Below are 21,061 nucleotides of genomic sequence, written 5' to 3'. Positions count from 1 at the left end.
AAAGTGTCACACAGGTATTAAAAGATAAACCTTTTCCCTTTCTTCTGCAGTCTCTCTCTTGACCTGTCATGGTGTTTTTATTCGCTTTTAACGTTGCACTCTCTTGGTCATGGGAATACGTGCGGGCAAGTGAGACCCCCATAAGCATCCAGTGGTCCCACCTGTGACTCAGTGTGTGAATATGCATGACCCACCAGTCACCAGACTGAGGCACTAGGCCCTGCCTGGGGATGAGAAGTTGAGTCAGGCATCTCCCCTTCCCACCACCCCAATCCACCGTGGAAAGGCAACCCCCAAGAGTACTGAAACCTCTGTCCTGGGAGATTCTAGGTACCCAAGGTGGGCAGGAGGCTTGCCCTCACCGAGCTACCCATTGAACACATGGCGGTGCTGCCAGCCTAAGACCCCTGAGATAATGCTGGGTGCACAGGCCTGACCTTGACCCTCCCTGTGCCAAAGTTCCCCTCCCCTCTGGGTGCGGGGAGGGTCAAGGTCAGGCGTGTGCACCCAGCAGCATCTCAGGAGTCCCAGGCTGGTAGCAACACCATGTGTTCAATGGGTAGCTCAGTGAGGACAAGGCTCCTGCCCACCTTAGGTACCTGGAATTGTAACTTTGAACAAACTCAAAGTTAAACCATTAAAAGTTTCAGGATGGTGACCACAGAACATGAAACCCCAAGTGCCCCTCTGCATCCTGCGCGTCACATGCCCATGAAGTGGCCTCAAGTTTGGGCCTCAGATGGAAGGAAACCATTCTGATTGCCTTCACAGCCTACATTTACGAATTTGACACATCATAACTTATGTATGTTACAAATAAGAAAGGCTTTAGGTTTTCCCTTCATTTCAACTCTATTTCAGTTACGAGTTAATCAGTAGAGTTGAAACTATGTTTTCTATTTTTTTAAAAAAAGCCTTTGTACAGGGAAAGAAATATACCAAAGTGCTTTGTGTCTTGCTGCAAGTTCTATAACTAGAGCTCAGCCACACTCAGCTCTCGGGTGGCAGTTAGAGACGCCCAGCTGGGGAGAGGCTCGCCCTTTCATTGCACAGGGTCAAGGTGTAAAAAGTCATTTTTATATCATTTTCTGGGCATTGCACTGAGTTTTTGGTTTTTGCTTGTTTTTACAACAAATGTCGATACATGAATTGCTTTCGTAATTAGGAAATTATTTTGTCAAGTAACAAAATAAAGGTACTTTACCTGTAGGGAGAGAACACTCCTTCTTGGACTTTTCTGATAAAAGCAGTGTCATCTCTCTGTTAACTTTTCTTAGTACCTCTTGGATCATATGAATTTCAAAATTTTCCAGAAGTTTTTGAAGCTAGAGTAAGCACAGGTTGAGGGTCACTCTCTACATTCAGCTTATATTTTGGGTCCCGTGTCATATTCCTGCAAAAGGGCTTTGAGCTAGGGCCTGCCCCTCAGCTACTGTCCCAAGAAAGAAGGAACGCTTCCCTTCTAGGTCTCCCAAGTGCTTCTAGGGGCACAGATGTACCTCTCTGGAGAACAACACCTGTTCTTCCTGGTTCACATCCTCATTGATAAAATATAATCTTTTTTTCAAACCAAGTTTTGCTAAATTGCAAAGTGTTCAATACCTGGGGTGACCTCATGTCTTTTGGAGTCTCTAAATGTGGCTAGGATTTTGTGAGTTCTCATTATAAGAGAAGCTCTCAGCTGGGTGCGATGGCTCACGCCTGTAATCCCAGCACTTTGGGAGGCCGAGGCGGTTAGATCACGAGGTCAGGAGTTTGGGAGGCCGAGGCGGGTGGATCACAAGGTCAGGAATTCAAGACCAGCCTAGCCAAGATGGTGAAACCCCATCTCTACTAAAAATAAAAAAATTAGCTGGGCACCTGTAATCCCACTACTTGGGAGGCTGAGGCAGGAGAATTGCTTGAACCTGAGAGGCGGAGGTTGCAGTGAGCAGAGATCGTGCCACTGCACTCTAGCCTGAGCAACAGAGCAGGACTCCATCTCAAAAAAAAAAAAAAAAGAAGAAGAAGAAGAAGAAGCCCTCAGGTATAAAACTTGATTTAGATACCAAGGAAGATTTTATAAGATTTAAAACTCCATGTAGGACCAACAGAAAAGTCTTCCAAAAACTGTGAGCCTTACTCAATCTATTACGCTTGCAGAGCGCATGTTTCTCCCTGTTGAAGGCCCCCAGGTGCTGGAAAGGAATAGTGCTTAGAAGGGTAAGCAGTGAGCTTGGCACTGGGGCCTGACAGGGGCTGACTTCTCCTTGTTGCTCAGCGGATGGGCATCTCTGCATTGACAACCAAACAGCCGAGGCTTTGCTTGCCTGGTACAATAAGCCCAGCCACAGAAAGCTTGAGTCCCAGGACCAAGCTGAACAAAGACTCGGGAAAACAACTTCTCCACACAGATCATCTTACACATATCGAGTGGGCATTTTCTTATTCTCAGAAAAATAATTACAGGGCGCTTTTAAAAATATTTTATTTCCATGTGGCTACCTGCATGCTAAATTTTATGCTTAAGATAGTGGTTATGTTTTCTATCATCATTCTTATGAAGGTACACATCAATTTGAGGAAAATCAAAATGATAAAAATCCAAACTTATAGAACAGGGACATTAAGGGAAGTAATTTGCTTCATCAAAGCCCCACACGCCTTTAAATACTTAGTCCTGCCCTCCCTCCCAGCCCATTCAATGATTTGCAACCCTGCAATTTACACTTAGCTTCTTAGAAAAAATACCATTTTGGTATTTCTGTAGTTTTACATGCTAATGCCATAAAGGACGTTTTCAAAGGCAAATTTAAAATATATCCTGCATACCTGGTGAGTTTTTATTTCAATTTCTGAGGCTCCACTGGGGGGAAGAACAGACTGATTATTTACTATAAATCCTTCAAATTCATCTTCTTTCCCCATCTGCCTAGCTATAGCCTTCATGCTGGGGTAGAGAATGTCAGTTCTATTAAAGAAGAAAGACAGAAATTAGCAAACATATTTTTTCTCATTTTAATTCTGTGATAATTATTTTCATTCATTTTATCTTTCCTATCATCAGTATCCTAACCCTTTCACAGATATATCAACATCTAAATTCACCACAGTTATCATTTCTTAGCCACGTGAAATCGTGAGGCTTTTTCCCATTGGGTGCATATAATCTCAGTCCTCACTCTTCAAAATATTGACAAGTCTTCACATTTCCTGGTTATCAGGGACACTGACTATAATAATTTCACAAGATAAACAATCTGGCTATACCAACTTTCTGTTGTTGTTGTTTGTTTTTGTTTTTTGAGAGAGAGTTTCACTCTTGTTGCCCAGGCTGGAATGCAATGGTGTGATCTCAGCTCACTGCAACCTCTGCCTCCTGGGTTCAAACCATTCTCCTGCCTCAGCCTCCCGAGTAGCTGGGATTACAGGTACCCACCATCACATCCGGCTAATTTTTTGTATTTTTAGTAGAGACAGGGTTTCACCATGTTGGCCAGGCTGGTCTCAAACTTCTGACCTCAGGTAATCCACCCGCCTCAACCTCCCAAAGTGCTGGGATTACAGCCATGAGCCACCACGCCGGCCTAAAGCAAACATTCTTAAGCTTGGTAAGGCCCAGGGTGTATGGGAGTGCTTAGTAAATGTTTGTTAACAGACACATGGCAGAAGCAACACGCCTTCCCAGCCAGCTACGTGATTCGAGCCAGGGCCTGCAGCTGCTAGCATGCCTCCCATTCCCCAGACCTGTGCCCCATGTGCCATCTGTATATCTCTGGCTGCAGTGCCATAAGCACTCAGAGACTCAGCCCATGGGTCTAATGGGTCATGTTAGGATTCATGGACCAAATCTCGCCCTCAGATAAAGGGGCAGGAAGCTGCCATCCCCAAGGTTCTAGTCATGGCCATGAATTTCAGCCTCAGCAACACTTACTCGTAGAGCTCTGAAAACTGTTTGTGGAGAGAGACAGAGTTGATATCCTGGCCTTGCAGCTTGAGTCGGCCCCAGTGCTCCTTTAGCACTTCCAGCTGCTTCCACAGTATCAGAAATGATCTCAGCAAAGCAAGGGACATCACCGCATCGCACGGGCCCTCCAGCAACTTGGAGGCTTTTGGGCTGTTTCGGAACTGACTTCTGAATCCTGGCACTTTGGACCAATCTGGCTGAAAGCATTATGGAAATCCTTCTTTACTGATCATGAACCAACACAGGCTAACCTTTTACATGCAGCTTGTGTAAAACAAAGTCTTTGGAGAATTAACTTTTTCCCCAGGAGGAATGGTTCACAGGCCTACAGCACATGTAGAGTTGAGGGAAGTTGACCATCCTTCATGAACAGTTTATGGAAAGGATAGGAATGTATCAACTGCAGCTTTCTGCTTGGGTCTGGAACCATTCATTTTGAAAACTCTCTTACTTGCATACTAACGTTTTATCCGCCTTTGAAAAACTGAGCCTTTTGTGTTTTCCCTCTGCATTCTGGAAAGTACTCTTCAATACACCTGAGATTAAAGTTCCCATCATGGTGGAGCCATGAAGTAACTTTCCTTTGAGGATTTTACCCATCTTATGGGTAAAGAAATGGAAATTTAAGTTTATCCTACCTCCTGTTTCTTCTCATCTTTTAGAAGTTAGGCAGGAAACATTTCTCTTAATTAGAATTTGTCATTCAATAAGAAAGAGTACTTTAAAATTATGATTTCTTCATTTATTCATTGGTGCTTTCCTTAAGTAAATAATTGTGGAGGGGCTGCTATGAACCCTGCAGGACGTAGAGGAAACAAGGTATTCAGGTCCTTGTTTGTCCTGCTGTCCTGCAGCCAGCAGTCTGAGGGCCAAGGTCACCCAGAGTGAGGAACAAAATGAGGACCAGATTCAGGCCCACTGCCTGTCCACAGTGTCTCAGTCACAGAAAAAGGAGCTCTTCTTGGCAGACCAGGATGGCAAATCCCATGATGTTATGATAAAAAGAGGCTTAAAGAGCATTTAGGTGACAGCACCGGAGACACTCAAGTTTCCTAGAGCAGTGGTATTAACATACATAAGGAAAAGCCTGCCTGCCAGGAAGAGCGTTGGTCAAATTGTCCAAGGAAGAATTGATAAGCAAGACCCAGGGGAGAGTGAGTTCTATAGATTGCTGGTAACTCCTCAGTCTTGTAGCCTGCCTCCCCAACAATCAGCTAGTGCATGGATTTCCAGATTTCATTTTATCCTCAGAGCTCTTTCATTAAATGAATTCTTATGCACTGGCCCAAATATTCAACAGACCAAGGACAAGCATGGTGACATGAAGGGGATAGCCTGGAGGCCATGTAATTGCATGCCACCCCCAGCTCAAGAAGCCCCAAGGTGTCTCTTAGGAACCCCAGGGCTCCTTGGACCACAATTTTAAAAGCCCTGAGCCAATTCATCACCTTTACTTTGGAGCTTTGGAGACTGAGGCCTAGTGAGATCAAAAAACTTGTGGCATAACTGGGGCAGGAACTCAGGAGTCCTGACTCTCAGGGCAGTATAAATTCTGCTGCTTTCTATCGTCTATGAATAGCTAAATACTCCTAAATAAAAACACATGAAATCAAATTAATTAAATAATAATTTTAAAGCAAATTTGTTTGTTTATATGTTCATATGATGAGAAGTCTTTTCTACCTACGTGCTTTAATTTAAAAGACAAAAGAAGGAACAGGAGCCAAGATAAATAACAAGGTGGAGGATGGTGGGGAATGTCAGAAAAAGATGGTAATCCATCACAGACAGGGCCAAAAAATGGCAAACAGAAGGACCTGAGGGCCCAGCATGTTTTTTGATCTTGGCACAATTTGATCTATATCCAGCTTTGCAAATGATCATACTGGGGGGCTTCTACAAAATATTCCCCTCCTTGATAAAAAGATAGATCTCCAAGGAGAAAGCTTTTTTGCTCCTGTTTTTATCTTACAAAAATGAGGGAGATGCTTGCCGACACAGCTACATGGCAGACCTTGAGTCCTTGAAGTCACTGTTGAGGGGCTACACCAACCTGAACTGCCTCCTTCTAGACTTCTTATTATGGAGGATTAATATGCTTCCCTAATTTAAGTTATAGCTAAGGGGACAACCTGTTACTTGCACCAGAAGCACTCTAATTGGCACAGAGAAGCATCGGGGGTAAGGGTGGATGATCAGAAAAATCTTCCTAAAGAGAGTGGTTTTGAAGTGGAAATCTGAAGGATAACTAAGTAAGGATAAGAGTTAATCAGGTGATGAAGCAGAAAAAGGAAGGAGAGGGAAGTTTTCCACTAGAGGGACCAGCTTGAGAGAAGTACAGAGGAGAGCATGGTGCACTTGACAAATCGAAAGACATTGAGGGCAGAAATATTGGCAGGAGTCAAGTCACGAGGGGCTGATGAAAGCATTTGGACTTTTCTCAGGGCATCTGGAATCCATTGAAGAGTTGTAGTGAAGGAAGTGACATAATCAGGCTTGCATTTAAAAATATTACCCTGGTGAATGGATTGGAAAGAGGTGAGAGTAAGTGTACGGAATCCAATTGGAGGTCACGATCACAGCCTAGTGATCAGGGATGATGATGGTTTGGACTCATAGAAGTGGGTACTGTGGGGGAACGGAGAAAGAAGACAAACTTGAAAGATATTAAAATAATTGATAGTAAAACTTGGTGACTGGTTGTGGGGTGTGGGACAGAAGTCAAAGATGGTGCCCAGAGTTTTTGGCTTGACCATCTGACAGAGACTACGGGGGAGGGGCAAGATTTAGGGAGTAAGATGACCTTAGCTTAGGACACGCTGTCTCTGAGATGGAATAAGTGGAGATATCCCGCAGGCAATTGAACATGTGAGTCTGATAGGATTGATATTTGGGCTAGACATATAGATTTGGATCATGGCATGTGAATGTCATCAAAGTTATAAAAGTGGATGGGTTTTCCTAGGGAGAGGGTGAGGAATGGAGCAACCTAGTAGAGAAGAGGATGAGGGAGCTCCAGGACCAGAACGTTGGGTTGGAGTCTGAGCTTGTCTCCTCATTACCCATGTGACTTTGGCCATGTTACTTAACCTTTTTAAGCCTTAGTATTCTTAACTATAAAATGAGAACAATGAAACAACCTATCTCATGGAATTATTGTGAGGACTAAATAAATGAATACATCAAAAGCAATCTGAACAGACCTCAACTTGTAGGCAATAATAGTAGTGGTATTAGTAGCATTCAGGGCTGACTTAATGGCTTGGGCAGAGGAGGCACAGTGCCTAGGGCTCACAAAATGCCTTATTTTTTTTTAATCAGAAAAAAAGACCTTTTAGGCTAAAGAAAATGTCTTAATATATGATTTTAATATCTTTTTCTTTGTACTAGCACAATGTTAAAATATAACTTTTAAAGGTTTTTCATGGCAGAGGGAGGAGCCCACAAAGGTAAAAGTGTTAGGGCCTGTGGAAGTCAAAATGTGGCCCTGGTAGCAGTGGTGGGATAGATTATAAAAAACATTTTAGGGTTGGCAGAGGTAGAGGACCCTACAGAAGGGTCTGAGAAGGAGGGCTCAGCAATGTCAGAGGAAAGGTAGGAGAGACTCATGCTGTGGAAGCCAAGGGCAGAAAGGCTTTGAGAAGGACGCTGCCAAATGCTGTCAAGGGGTTAGGTAGGAAGGTGACTGAAAGTACCCAGGGGATTTAGTGACAAGGACCATCTCTTGATGAGACACGTTTCAGTAGCAAGATTGGGAAGACAGACTGTAGTGCTGCAAGGAGTAGCAGGAAGGTAAGAAAATGAAGATGACGGATTTAGGCATTGCTCAGAAAGTTTGGCTCAGACAGAAAAGGTCTTCAAGTGGGGGCACCAGCTAGTTTGTCTGGCATCCAAACATGTCTCTGCCTAGTTCCCAGATACATGCAAAATTGTTTAAAGTCATGATACTAGGAGGGCTAGTGGCTCTTGCACCTTAGAGCTTCAGAGTGATAAACCCAGAGGAGGCAGTGCCTGCCCAGGAGGCCATAGGCCAGTAGTTGAGTGTGAGGACAAGAGCCCAGGCCTGAGATGTCCACCTGGGGCTTCTATCAGACCCCTCTGGCCCTTCCAACTCCAGTCCTAGATGTGTGACTCACAAAGAAAGCATTCAGTTGGTGTTTTTGTTTCATTTGTTTCAATAGACCTCCTACAACTTTTGTCCCATTTTAAAAATTAAAATAGTTGGATAGACCATAATCATGGAACTTAGAAAATGCTTTGCAGTGGCTACCCCTGCTCCACTGTTGCTCCCAGCTGGTGTTGGCACAGTCCTGGGACCTACTGAGAGAGGCTATGGGAACATGTGGCTCCCTGGACCATCTCCCCAGTAGAGAAGTCCTTCAGCCCAATACAGTACTGGTCAATATGGAAATGATTCCCCAAGAATACCTGTGCATTTTTGCCCAGTGTGGCTTGCTGTCTTGGGGGGGCCTCCATGGTCACATGATAGCTACTCAGAACATCTTCCAGTAGCAGTTGCACACCCACCAGTTCTCCATGAGCCACCTTGTGGTCACGGTCACTCAACCCACAGAGGCACAGCTAAAAAAACAAAAAAACCTTCCATTTGAAGACCATATATATATATTTTACATATGGTTTTTAGGAAGAAAACTAGGAGTAACTGTATTTACAAGAACCCATCCTCTCAACTGCTAGAAAATTCATAAAAACCAGAGTAACATTTCTAACTTAAAGTTTTCTTTGAGCACATCAAACTTTTGGCTCTGTATGAAAATGCCAAGTTTCCAGCCCTTACAGCAGATCTGACATGGTGAATGTATAGTGTGATATCAATTTTTCCTTAAAAGTACAGATATAAACACACATACGCAGAGAGAAAATACCAGGGAAATAAAATGTGAACTGTAATTGTCTCTTAGTTGTGGGACGATGGTTGATTTTTAATTTTATTTTACCATTTTATTTTATTATTTTATTTTATTTTATTTTATTTTTTAAGAGTCTCACACTGTCACCAGGCTGGAGTGCAGTGGTACGATCTCAGCTCACTGCAACCTCCATCTCCTGGCTTCAAGTGATTCTCATGCTTCAGCCTCCTGAGTAGCTGGGACTATAGGCGTGTGCCATCACACCCAGATAATTTTTGTATTTTCAGTAGAGACGGGCTTTCACCTTGTTGCCCAGGCCAGTCTTGAACTCCTGAGCTCAAGTGATCTGCCCACCTTGGCCTCCCAAAGTGCTGGGATTACAGGTGTGAGCCACACCCAGCCATATGGTAAATTTTTTAAGACCATTTTTACTATTTTACTTAAAAAACCTGTTCTACTTATGGATAATTTTGAATATATAGAAATCAAACAGAAAAGTTCCTATCACACAGCCCCAAGAACCATTAACCCGTGGCCAGTCCCACCCCATCCACCCACTCCCCCACCTCCATATGGTTTTGAAGCGTATTTATGGTTGATTTTCATGTTGTTCTTAATACTTTTCTATGCTTTCTATTTTTTAAATAAAAACAATATTTACTTAAATAATCAGGGGGAAACATTTAATAATGAAAAGAATCTAACAATTTAAAAGAAGTTAACGGCGGAAAAGAAAACAATGAAAAGAAATTCTCCCGACGAGTCCTGCTTTAAAAAGTTCCCTTCCCACCACTGTTTATGGACAGGTCAGGAGTCACACATCTCTGAGCCTCCAGCCTGGGAGTTTCTCTAGGAGGCCCAGCCCATGACTGGAGATGATTGGCCATTCTCCCAGATCACTACTGTTACGAGAACTGCAGTTGAGTCTACAACCCAGGCCCACGCCAGTTGAGAGCATGCTTCTCTTCTATCATAAGAAAATGTGACTCACCTCGTGGTCCCAGGTTTACAGCTTCAAAATCAAACACCCTGCTTATCTCACACATTTTTCATCATGGGTGAGAGTAGGAGGATCTGACCTGTGGACCCAATGGCAACCATCTTTGCAGTCTGCACTCAAGAAGTTCTCTCTGTAACAATGGAGAAGACCTATCCTACCTGCATATTATATTCTAGGGTATCTGGGCTGCTACTCATAGCTGGGAATAGTCCTCCATCTTCCAGAAATGCTCTCCAAGGAAACAGCTCAAATGCCTAAGAGAACAAAATAATAAACATGATAATGCTGTACTTTGTGTTCAAAATTAATAGATATCTGTATATGAATAGGATATCTGTGTCTGCACCCCAAAACAATTTTGGATGACTTATTTATTACATGGAAGTATTTCTTGAAACTTCCTAGTGATACAGGAGAGAGTAATAATCTATTTTTTAAATAGTTTTCTCAGCAGATGGTGAAACACAGAAGAGTACTTAAGATTTCAGTGTAATCAGCACCAGTGTTCAGAAGTTCCAGAGCAGTATAACACCAATGGGACACATTTAAAATCAATAAAAATAAATTTACTCAAATGCTCTCAATATCAGGAACCTTAAAAAGTTGTCCTTCATCACTATTGTGCTCCAGTTCTAGGTAACAACTCAAGACCAGCGCCACAAATTATTACATGTGAGTCTCTGTCTCCTCCGTATCACTAACCAATAGCTAAGGCATCCTCTGTCCCTTGTGATACCATGTGCAGCCCTGGAACCAGTGAGCCTGCCTATCTGACCCCATTCTACACTTCCAGACCTGGTTCTGGTTTTAATCAAGTCCTGGAGTTGCAGTTGATTCTGACAGCAAGAAGCCAGGACTGTTGTATCCACCTAATCCCAGGCAACACCCAAAGGTAGCAAGAGCAGATCCAGTGGTCACGGTCCAGCCCTGTCTTCTGGTTCTAAATGAGGGCCAAGGCTTGGGCCCAAAGTCACTGTCTTGCAGCCACTGCAGGTAGAAATGTTGGTGTCCCTTGGCTTAGCACTATAAGATCAGAATATTAAGTTGGAAATTTTGGAGTCGAAAGACCAGGGATTATGAGGTAGTTTGAAAGAGATATCCACTAGTTCCTTGATACTCCTCCTGTAAAGAGGTGGAGCTTAATTCCGCTCCATCCCCCCTACTTGAATGTGTGCTGGACTTAGTGACTCACTTCCAGTGAAAAGAATATGACAGAAGTGATGAGAGTCACTTCTGAAATCTGGTAATAAAAACACTGTGACTTCCATCTTGGGTTCCCTCTTGGACTGTTTGTACTGTGTTGCAAGGAAGCTCGGTGGAGAAGCATATGTGAATAAGCCTGGAAGTGGATCTTCTGGTGCCCACCAGCAGCCATAGGAGTGGGCTTGGAGGCAGGTTGTCCTCCAGTCAAGCCTTGAGATGATTACAGCCCTGGCCAACATCTTGACTCATGAGAGACCCTGAGCCAGAACTGCCCACCTAAGCTGCTCCCAGATTCCTGATCCTCAGAAACTATGTGAGATAACGAATGTCTATTACTTTAACCTGCCAAACTTTAGGGTAAATCATTATGCAGCAATAAGTAACTAATACAGCTTGCAACCTGGTGCTGCCGTGACTCTGGAATAGTCCGATCTCTGGCCTTCCTGAATCTTGAACTCTTTGGTTGTAGAAGGTGGGTAATATTGTTCCTGCCTAGGAGCAACAATAGTTGCCAGGCTTGCCTTCAACAACAGGGGCTATAACCAGGGCTATTGAAAACCCAGCTGCTGACTTCATTTATGCATTGCAATTGCTATCATGACTATTTATTACATGGAGAAGATTAAGCGTTCGTTTTGCTATCAACTGTGAACAGACAAGCTGTTGCCCCGATCAGCCTGTTGAGTGTTTGGAGGCCAAGACCCTGACTGGGAATCACAGCTGGCCCTGGGGCCCAGACTGTTCCACTGTGCAAGTGAAGCTGAGCCAGGGAAGACAGAGGGCATTAAAGTCTTGAAAGCCCCTGCAGAATCTAAACCAAATGGAAACAAACAGCCTAAATTCCCTACACACAGCACACCATTTACAGTATAAAAATACATCAGAAACACACCTGGAGGCTCCGTGGATCCAGTGGCTGGGGCAGGCTGAGCTGCGAGGCAAAAATGCTCTTCCTGAGACAGTTGCTCAGTGCTGGTAGCCCATGGGACATGCCGTCTGTGACAGACTGGTAGGCAGGAACATTTCCAGCTGCCAAAAACGTTCTTCTACCAAAACATGGGGTCGGGGGGGCATTTCATTAAAAGCAGTTACTTACATTTCTAAAGTTCAAAACTTTCCTCAAAGTTACGGAAGCAAGAAAACATTTCAAGATATTAACAGGTTCCTTCTTCAGCCACATCAACCCCCGTGCCCATTACCCTTGACTTTCACAGTTCATAGCCCTCATGGGGAGGGTTGGCATACTCTCAACTAGCACTGTCTAGCAGAACAGTCTGCAATGGTGGAAATGTCCTATATTTGCACTATCCAATAGAGTAGCCTCTGGCCACGTGTGGCAGTTGTACACTTGAAAGGTGACTACTGTGACTGAGGGAATGAATTTTTAATTTTCTTTTTCTTCTTTTTCTTTTTTTAAAGGCTAGTCAAGCGAAGCAGTGTGAGTGGAGAAAGAATAAAGCAATCTGTAACTGGTTGTAATCAATTAGTTGTAAACACAACTGCACTCAGACCAGCCCAAATTTTTAATTTTCTTTCATTTAAATTAATAATAATTTTAATTAAATTAAATAGCCACATGTGGCTACTGAATAGTGCAGCTGTAGCTCTAGAAAAAAGCTATCAATTGTTTATTGAATGAATTATTTTAAGACCAAAAGCTGAGACAACACTTCTTTATAAAAACTAAGTTTAAAGTTTTAAGCCTCCTTGGGGTTTGGGGGAGAAAAGTTCTTGTTTGGTTTTAAACAAAACTTGGCTTTGTATACCAAGAACCACAAACCCTGAAGACTGGAGCATGAAATTTATACCATAAGTCAGAGAGAAGGAAGTATGCATGATAAATTAGAATGATTTTTCTTGCCTAAAAGGAAATAAAAGTTAAACAAGGAAAGACTACTAGAGCTGAGTTCTAGTGGATGCCTAAGGAAAGATGCTGGATAAGTTGGAGGAGGGTATCCCAGAGCAGAAGGTCCTTTTGCTTGGATTCTCTGTGAGGTGGCCTCCCAGGAAGACTAGCAGCCCCTCAAAGTGGGGAGAAAGACCCTCACACGTGGGTATCCAGAGGAATGCTGAACAGCAGGCTAAACAGAAGAGGCCTGGGGTGAGCCAGCTCACCCACAGCAGAGATAAAGGAAGTGGCTGTGTCTTCCCAGCTGCCAGGAAGATTTGAAAGCACTGACAGAAACTTAGATCACCTCTGAGAGGATGGTAGAATGAGAAGAGTGTTGTGTGAGGCCTAAACTTAAGGTCCAAAATTTGTGCTGCCTTGACTTCTGGCAAGACCAGGAGGCCTCAAATAGCTTAGCCACAAGGTCCCCCACTCCCCACTCTGTTCCCACAGATAAGGTCTCCAGGTTTAACGACCTTCCTTATCAAAGGAACCAGGTGCAATTCCTGCTTATCCTTGAGTAGCGGTTTCAGTTCCCTGCCAGACCACAGCATTATTCAAATCAGTCACCCCTTCCTGTGTGAAGCACGGAACATCACTCTCTCCTGATATTACAAAACCTGCCTCCCACAGCCCTTGCTTGTTCACTCTGTTCCCAAGTGGCCCTGTATGGGGGGACAGTGTCCTCTTCCTCTGGATTGTGTCTGTGAGTAATAAATTACCACTTGCCCCATCTGTCATTCACCCCATCTGTCCAGGGTAGGGTGTTTGGCCATCCCCATGACCCTAGGGCAGGACCCTTCCCTCTCCAGCAAGTGAAGAGGAGGTGATTAAAACAAAGGGGAAGAGGGAGAATCTTGCATTAACTGATTTTAAATCTCAAATGGATCACTTTTAAACTCCAAGTGTGATTCAGTAATGTGGCATTAGAAAGTTTAATCTTCTTGCCATCAGTAAAAGCTATTTTGAACCACAGGGAACTCACAGGGCACATGCTAGAGTTTTCCTCCAGGTAAGAACTTAATGAAACCTGCAAAGTGGCCCAGAGGAGGCCAGGCAAAAGCTCTTTGCTTCTCAGATGCCAAAAACGAGGATCGTGGCCTCACTCAGCACTGCTCATGTGAGGGCCCAGGCTCCTATGTGTCTCCCAGGAATCCCCAGACAACCCAAAGCACACTTTATTTTTAAATTTTTATTTCTTTTTGTTTTTAGAGACAGGATCCCTGTTGCCCAGGCTGGAGTGCAGCAGCGCAACCATAGCTCACAACAGTCTCAAATTCCTGGGCTCAGGGGATCCTCCCACATAGGCCTCCCAAAGTGCTGGGATGAAAGGAGTGAGCCACCACACCCAGCTGTCAAAGCACACTTAAATAGCTGCATGTTTAGAGAGAGTTAAGTAGGTGATCATGAAAATAAAAATACATTCAAAAATGAACAGAACGCCAGGTGCAGTGGCTCACACCTATACTCCCAGCACTCAGATCTCTTGACGTCAGGAGTTCGACACTAGCCTGGCCGACATGGTGAAACCCTGTCTCTCAGAAAAATGCAAAAATTAGCTGGGTGTGGTTGTAAACATCTGTAATCCCAGCAACTCGGGAGGCTGAGGCACGAGAGTCACTTAAACCTGGGAGGCAGAGGTTGCAGTGAGCTGAGGTCATGCCACTGCACTCCAGCCTGGGAGACAGAGTGAGACTTTGTCTCAAGAACAAAAATGAAGAGAAAACCAACAAACATTCAAGGAATGAGAGGCTGGAGTTGCTTTCTTTAGAAATTCCTTGATGTACTCCTAAGGCAGGCTTGCTGCAGGAAGGGTTGTATCGCCAAGGTATCGCCTCAGCTTTCTCCTTTTTACCCTAATCACCCTGAACATCAACAATACATTCAGACTAGAGGCACTTTTCATGTGCTATATTTTATACTGTGCTATAGAGTACCTTGGAGGGACTTCTTTGCTTCCTTCCAAACCTAAAGTGCAAAGGAATTCTATGCTTTAAATCAGGGGGTGAAAAACTAAACGTTTTCGTAAAGGACCAGACAGTAAATGTTTTCATCTTTGCAGACCCTACGGACTCTGTGGCAACTGTTCAGCTCCGGGGTTGTAGTGCGAAAGGGGTGACAATCCCTAGGTGAATGGGCATGACTGTGTTCCAACAATGTTTCATTTATGGACGTGGAAATATGAACTCCATATCATTTTCATGGGTCACAAAATACTATTCTTCTATACATTTTTTTCCCCAACCATTTAAAGAGAGGAAGGCCATCCTTAGTGCACAGGCCATACAAAAATCGGCAGAGACCTCCAGCAGTAGTTTGCCAACTCCTGACTTAAATAGATGAGATTGGATAGAACTGCTTTGTCACCCAAGTGTTTACCTTCAATGCACATGATTAATTCACCTGGCATTAAAGATAAGCTTAATCCTCGGGCATTTCTTGAATTGGCTAATCAATAACTCCTGCAAGTTGGTGGACATGTCCAGAGATGAATGCTGGGCCCTGATCAGTGTGATCCAACCCACTGGGGGACAGCTACCAATTTCCATCAACCCTTTGGCTAGTAGAGGGGGGTTGAGAGGGGCAGAGTGAAATGTTTTGTGCCTAGAAGCATGCACATAGCCAGTACCCAAGATGATCTTGCCTTCTCTTCAGCATCCTCTTCTCTGTCCACGCTGCCACTTGGTCTCCATAATAGCTCTTGGGTTTTGGAGTGAAACACACCTAGGTTCTAAATCTGGTCTGCCACTTACTAGCTGTATAATTCCAAACAGACACAACCTGAACAGCTCTGAAGAAAAAAGGCTGGGGAAATGTAACCAGTGGAGGACACAGTGGGGTGAACCGTCTGGGTGATTCTCTCCAGAGGGTCACGGAAAAACATATAAAACCAGAAATAGGACACAATCTCCATTCCTGCAGATGGAGTGTGAGGACAAAGAAAGCCCCGGCAAAGCGATTCCAGGGGGTTTCCTGGAAGCAGAGTGGTTTCCCTGGGAGAGCAGTACCAAACGGAATCCTTCGTAGCTAAAATCCAAAAAGGACTTCTGGGGGATATTTCTGTTTCTTCACCAGTATGTGAAATCCTTGCAAATTCTGACCTTGGGCTTTCAGAGCCCAGAGGACTAACAAATGGCCATCCTGACAATTGTCTGAGGCTTTACATCTTACCTGCTTGACTAAGCTACAGCTTAGGAAGCTATCTGTCAATATAAAGAAAACAAATTAGCCTGATTTTTGTCCTGCTGAATTTACATTCTAAATCCAAGAGTCCTCTGATGTCAGAGTAAAGAAGATTGACAGTAGAAAAAGAACAAGACAGTTCAGTGCAACCCCGACCTTTTCATTCTCCATGGATGCCTGCAAGTGCAGTGGAAAGCAACTGCAACCTACAGGTCAGAGCACAGCCCTCTGAGGCCCTCTCAGTGGCTAAATACTCACATGGGGAACTAACCTAAAAGAGTTAATTTTGACAATTAAAAAGTCAGCAGAGATCTTCAGGGCTAACCCTCTTTCCCTCTCATACAAAACTTATTTATACTGGAAACATTATGAATCTTAATCCAAGCTAATTTTCCCATCAGCATCATGATTAATTACCCAAATAAAACATTTCTTTTGCATGTGGAGTACTTAATACAGTGGTACCTACAAGGCTAGAGGTAGATTGATTTATTTATAAATTTAACGCTGGTAGCCAATTCTGTTAGCTTGAGAAGTTCAGTAAAACTTCTGTCTTTTTGAAAGGTAAACAAACGTTGAAAAAAAAAAAACCCTAGAAATAATCATCTTTAGAAGTATAAAAACGTTATTTCCAGCAGAACCCCCGTGTACATTGAAAGCAGCAATCATTATATGAACTGTTCTGGAATTACATTTGCTAAAATCAAGATTGTTATTCGCCAATAAGAACATATTCTCACAGACAGCCTTTGTGACAGGTCACGTTTGGTAGCCATGGCGTTCTGGATCTGCTTGTGCCCGTGACTATTTTAAGCTCATTATCTAACCTTGCCAAGAGTGGCCTCCCTAGATGGTCACTCAGCAAACACCTCCACAGCAGAATTTCCTAGACAGGATTAGTGCTCCAGCCCTTACCGGATGAGATGCCTCACTGCAGCGTCAAACTGCAAAAACATGACCTCCCTCCAGAGGAGAAGTGCCTGGGCCACCCGGGGAGGGTCTTGGGGACTCTGGAGGCTGTCAATCATGTTCTGCAGCTCTTGAAGCTCAGACCCTAGAAGATGGACAATATTTTAGTCTGACAATGTGAAATGTAGGCTACTATAGCTAAACCAGTAAACCAACATTTTGTCCCATACTTATCACCTAATCAGACTTCCCGTGTTTTGTTTGTGGGTATACTAATTATATGTTTTGCAAGACCAGCAAAGCCTTATGCTCTAGAATTAAAGGTCTGATTTATGTTTCCTTTCTTCCTCAGGAAGATAAAATTTGCTTTGCTTTTCAGTACAATAAGAACAGGCCAGGAAAGAAAGTTTTAAAATTTATAAGGCTATGGTCTTGAAATAGAACAAAAAGGAGAAATGACAAGGAATAGGAAAATCTAGTCCTCAGTATATCTGTTAGGTACTTGAAGAGATCAGAGATTATGAATCAGCACTCATCTCTTATTGCCATGCTATATCCAAATCAGCCCTGCCTGTCACTGGCTCATGGATTAAAGAAGATTCAAGACCATCTAAAGCAAGTAAAAAGCACATGTGCATATATGTATATATAAAGATATGCAACATATGTATACATACACATATGTGTATACATATGCATACATATCCTTCTAGGAGATTCTAGTCATTTTAGGAGCAAATGTGGAGGATCCATATTTGCTTTATTTCTTAGATCCTTACTGTAAGAGTAGGCTATGTATACATAGATTCATATTCATTTTGGGTGAAAATTTAACTTAGGGGCCTTGTGGGGCACTCAGTGCCAGGATGTGGAACCCAGCCTGAGTCTGGATGACCATCCTAGCATCTAGGTATATATATCCTAGTTATTGGCATAGAGAAGGAGCTAGTCAGAACAGGATAGCACAGTGGAAAGTGATGAGCCCTTGGGGAACATGCTTGGGCTCACACTTACACGGCTACCAGAATGTCAGCTGGTCTGAAATATCCCTGTGAACATAGTGATAGTTTTCTACCCTGAGAGGACATCTCTGTTATTAGAAGAAGGATTGTGAAAACTGATACAGTCCAAGGCAGGAGTGAGACAGGAAGCCCACAGGGCATTTCTGGAGATGCTCTATCTTGACAGCTGGTCCACATGCAAGCAGCCTTCTTTCCTCCCTAGCCCAGTACTGGGCTCCAGCATCTACTGAGTGAGAAAGCAGAGAGTTGTGGGAGGGGGGAAGCTGTCCATGAGAGCTTGATCAGGCAGATCCAGGGCTGAGAATGGTTACTAACATGTGTAATATGTGCTCTTGGCTTTAAGAACAGATGAGCAGTCCAGATTTCATATCCATTTGCTGTTTTATACAATACAAAATTTGTTTTATTTTTGTTTCCAGCCCCAAATAATTGAGTCCAATCAGCAAACTTTTTATGACTCCTCTAAATCTGATAGTCCTACTGGGCTGAAGAGTTCACCAGAAGAAGAGTCATATTAGAACGAATTGTACAAGAACTTTTGTGGTGATTGGAGGGAGGAGAGGTGGTCAGGGAGCCTCATTTGTTCAAGGCCTAGTGTGTTCGGTCTACAAGCAATATCAGGCTATGCTGTAACCAGAGGAAAATTTCCTAATCCTCTGCAATGACAATGAAAAAAGGAGAATATAAAATTACACATACCCTGTGGTTAAAGCTCTGTAAAATATAATATGGAATATATTTGGGCAGGGGCTAGAAGGGAGTAAAGATAAATAAAATTATTTCACTTGTTAGAGTGGCTGGCTTACAGGTGATTTTTTTTCTGTCATTTCCATCATTTATATACTACTGGTTGTGCACTTGGCATGTGATCGCTTCCCAGCAAAATTGTTGTATGTTGATATGTAGTATTATCATTAAAATACAGATGTGGAGGCAGGACTGCCTTTCCTTTGTTATTTTACTGATCTTTAAATCCTCGTTCTGACTTTCCTTCCTTTATGGAGTCAAGAGGCTTGGTGGGAGGGGAGGTGGCAGGACAGGCAGCCTGGCGGTGGGGACAGGGCAGAGGGTTGTTGCAGGCAGCGATGGTGGTGAGGCTGGGGTGAACCCTGTGCCAGGAAACATCAGGAAAGGAGCCTTTGCTCATGCATTTCCCAGGAGGGTCCCGTTTGGGAAATCAGAGAAGACAGACAGACAGACAGCCAGAGAGAGAGGGAGAGAGAGAGGAGTCACAGTGGCCCCGTCTCTGCATGAAGACTCAGAGATCGTACACTTCATTCCTGGTTTCCCTGAGTTCAGTGTGAAGTATTTGGGCTTTAATTGGCCTACTTATCCTTTACAAAGGAAGTCACAATGTAAACGTTCACATTCTGATTACATCCTCTGCTTCACGGGGGACTTCAAAGGGAGTTACTGGCTTTCTGGGAAGAAGAGAATTTGGCTGCATCCACAGAGCTGGTCCACAGTATCTAAGAGCTGTTTTCTTCAGTCAAGGGGAGGACCCAAAGCTGAAATCTTGAATTTCCCTCAAGATTTGTTTTAAAAATACTTTAAAGCATATAAGTCTACAAAAGTAATTTGAACTAACAATTAGAACTAACTCTAAATTGTTCTGAGATGGCTTAAAGGAACAGACTCTCATTTCATCTTTCCCCTTAGTTCTTCTTGCCTCCTCTGGGAAACAGGCCAAGAACTAAGCAGCCTAGTCTTTTTAAAAAGATGATTATCTTGGAGGGGATTTTTTTTTTTTTTTTTTTTAATTTGCTCTTTATTTTGAGCAAAGCAGAGCATGTAAAACTGTACATTCTCCCTGGAGCACAGATGTGCAGCATGACAATGCATGCCTCTCCGCATGCTTCAGAAAGCCTGGGCCCCACATATCTCAATGGTTTCTGGGTTCACAGTGCAGAAATGGCAAGAAAACAATTCCCTTCTTCCTGAATTCCAGGTCCTCAACTTGGGCCTCATTTCCCGTGATTCCTCGGAGCCATACTCATGGGTTCGTTCATGGGCAGGTTCACTTCTCTGGACTGGCCACGTGCAGTTCTGCCTGCTGCTTTTGCCAGTGTCCTTTTCTTATGTTGCTAGGACTGTCCCTCCTATTTTCTACACTGATCCAAGTCCGCTCCTCTCCAGTCTGGGAAGCACCCTAGATCACCTCCCTGATCTGGGGAGGTTTTGCCCGGGGGCACCCTTTACTCCCAGCTGCTATAGGACTGCCTGTGTAGTGACTTCACCAGGAAATATGGCTCTGGCTCTCTCGGTTTCTATCTCATCTCCATGTAACAACTGCCTCCCCATCTCAAGGGCAGGCAGGACATTTCTCTTGGCCACACTCCTTCTTCCTGTGCCTTAGCTAAAGCTCAGCCCCCACACCCTCCCGACATCCAACAGCCCCGCTAAGAGTGTCTTAGCTTATTTTCTGAGTAAGCCCCACTTACAACAGTCCCCAAACTAGTCAAAGGAAAGGACCTCAGAGTGCTTGGAGCTTCTCTAATCGGATGCTTATGTTGAAGACTTGTGAGTCACTCTGACAGCTCATTACTCTGCAACAATTCTGTGCCTTCTGCTGAGGTGGCACCACTACCACTCTGTCTTTATCCTGCTGCTCCTAGACACAGGCATTATCCTCCTCCCAGATCAGCATGCATGCCCTTCCCTGTGTCCACATCTAAATGTTTACAGAGCCCTTCAGTGTTCTTAGCACAATGCAAATATACCTGCCACCAGCTCCAAGGTCTCCCACAAATGTGTTTCCTTTATGCACCAACCAGCCACAGGGGAATATCCTCAGATTCTCTGACATTTGTTTTAAGAGCATTAGGTTTAAACAGGCATGTTGCCTCATTTCTTAGGCTCTTCTTGTTCTTTTAAATCCCCGGCTACTAGAGTATTTTGCTATTAATTGATATTTACGTGACCAGTGACATTATTTGGATGGTAGTCACATTATTAAGGCAAGATTACTTTCCCTGATTCTGATAAACATAGCTTAGTAAACATTTCAGTGTTTTTAATTCACCTCATGTGTTTATCTTA

General features: G+C 43.6%; 1 protein-coding gene across 1 annotated transcript in view; it reads right to left on the bottom strand.

The window, feature by feature from the left end:
- Window positions 1–21,061, bottom strand: part of LOC112622375 — a 183,704-nt gene that overhangs the window by 35,066 nt on the left and 127,577 nt on the right. Inside the window, exons 30-36 of the mRNA XM_025381939.1 lie at window positions 17,007–17,145; window positions 11,913–12,066; window positions 9,976–10,071; window positions 8,375–8,527; window positions 3,914–4,143; window positions 2,812–2,950; window positions 1,205–1,325 (exon numbers count right to left, since the gene is read on the bottom strand). The gene's annotated coding sequence lies outside the window, so the exon portion shown is untranslated. The remainder of the gene's footprint in view (window positions 1–1,204; window positions 1,326–2,811; window positions 2,951–3,913; window positions 4,144–8,374; window positions 8,528–9,975; window positions 10,072–11,912; window positions 12,067–17,006; window positions 17,146–21,061) is intronic.

Source organism: Theropithecus gelada, chromosome 4 (genome assembly GCF_003255815.1).
Source record: "Theropithecus gelada isolate Dixy chromosome 4, Tgel_1.0, whole genome shotgun sequence".
NCBI classification, from domain to species: domain Eukaryota; kingdom Metazoa; phylum Chordata; class Mammalia; order Primates; family Cercopithecidae; genus Theropithecus; species Theropithecus gelada.
This window is presented reverse-complemented; position numbering and strand designations above follow the sequence as displayed.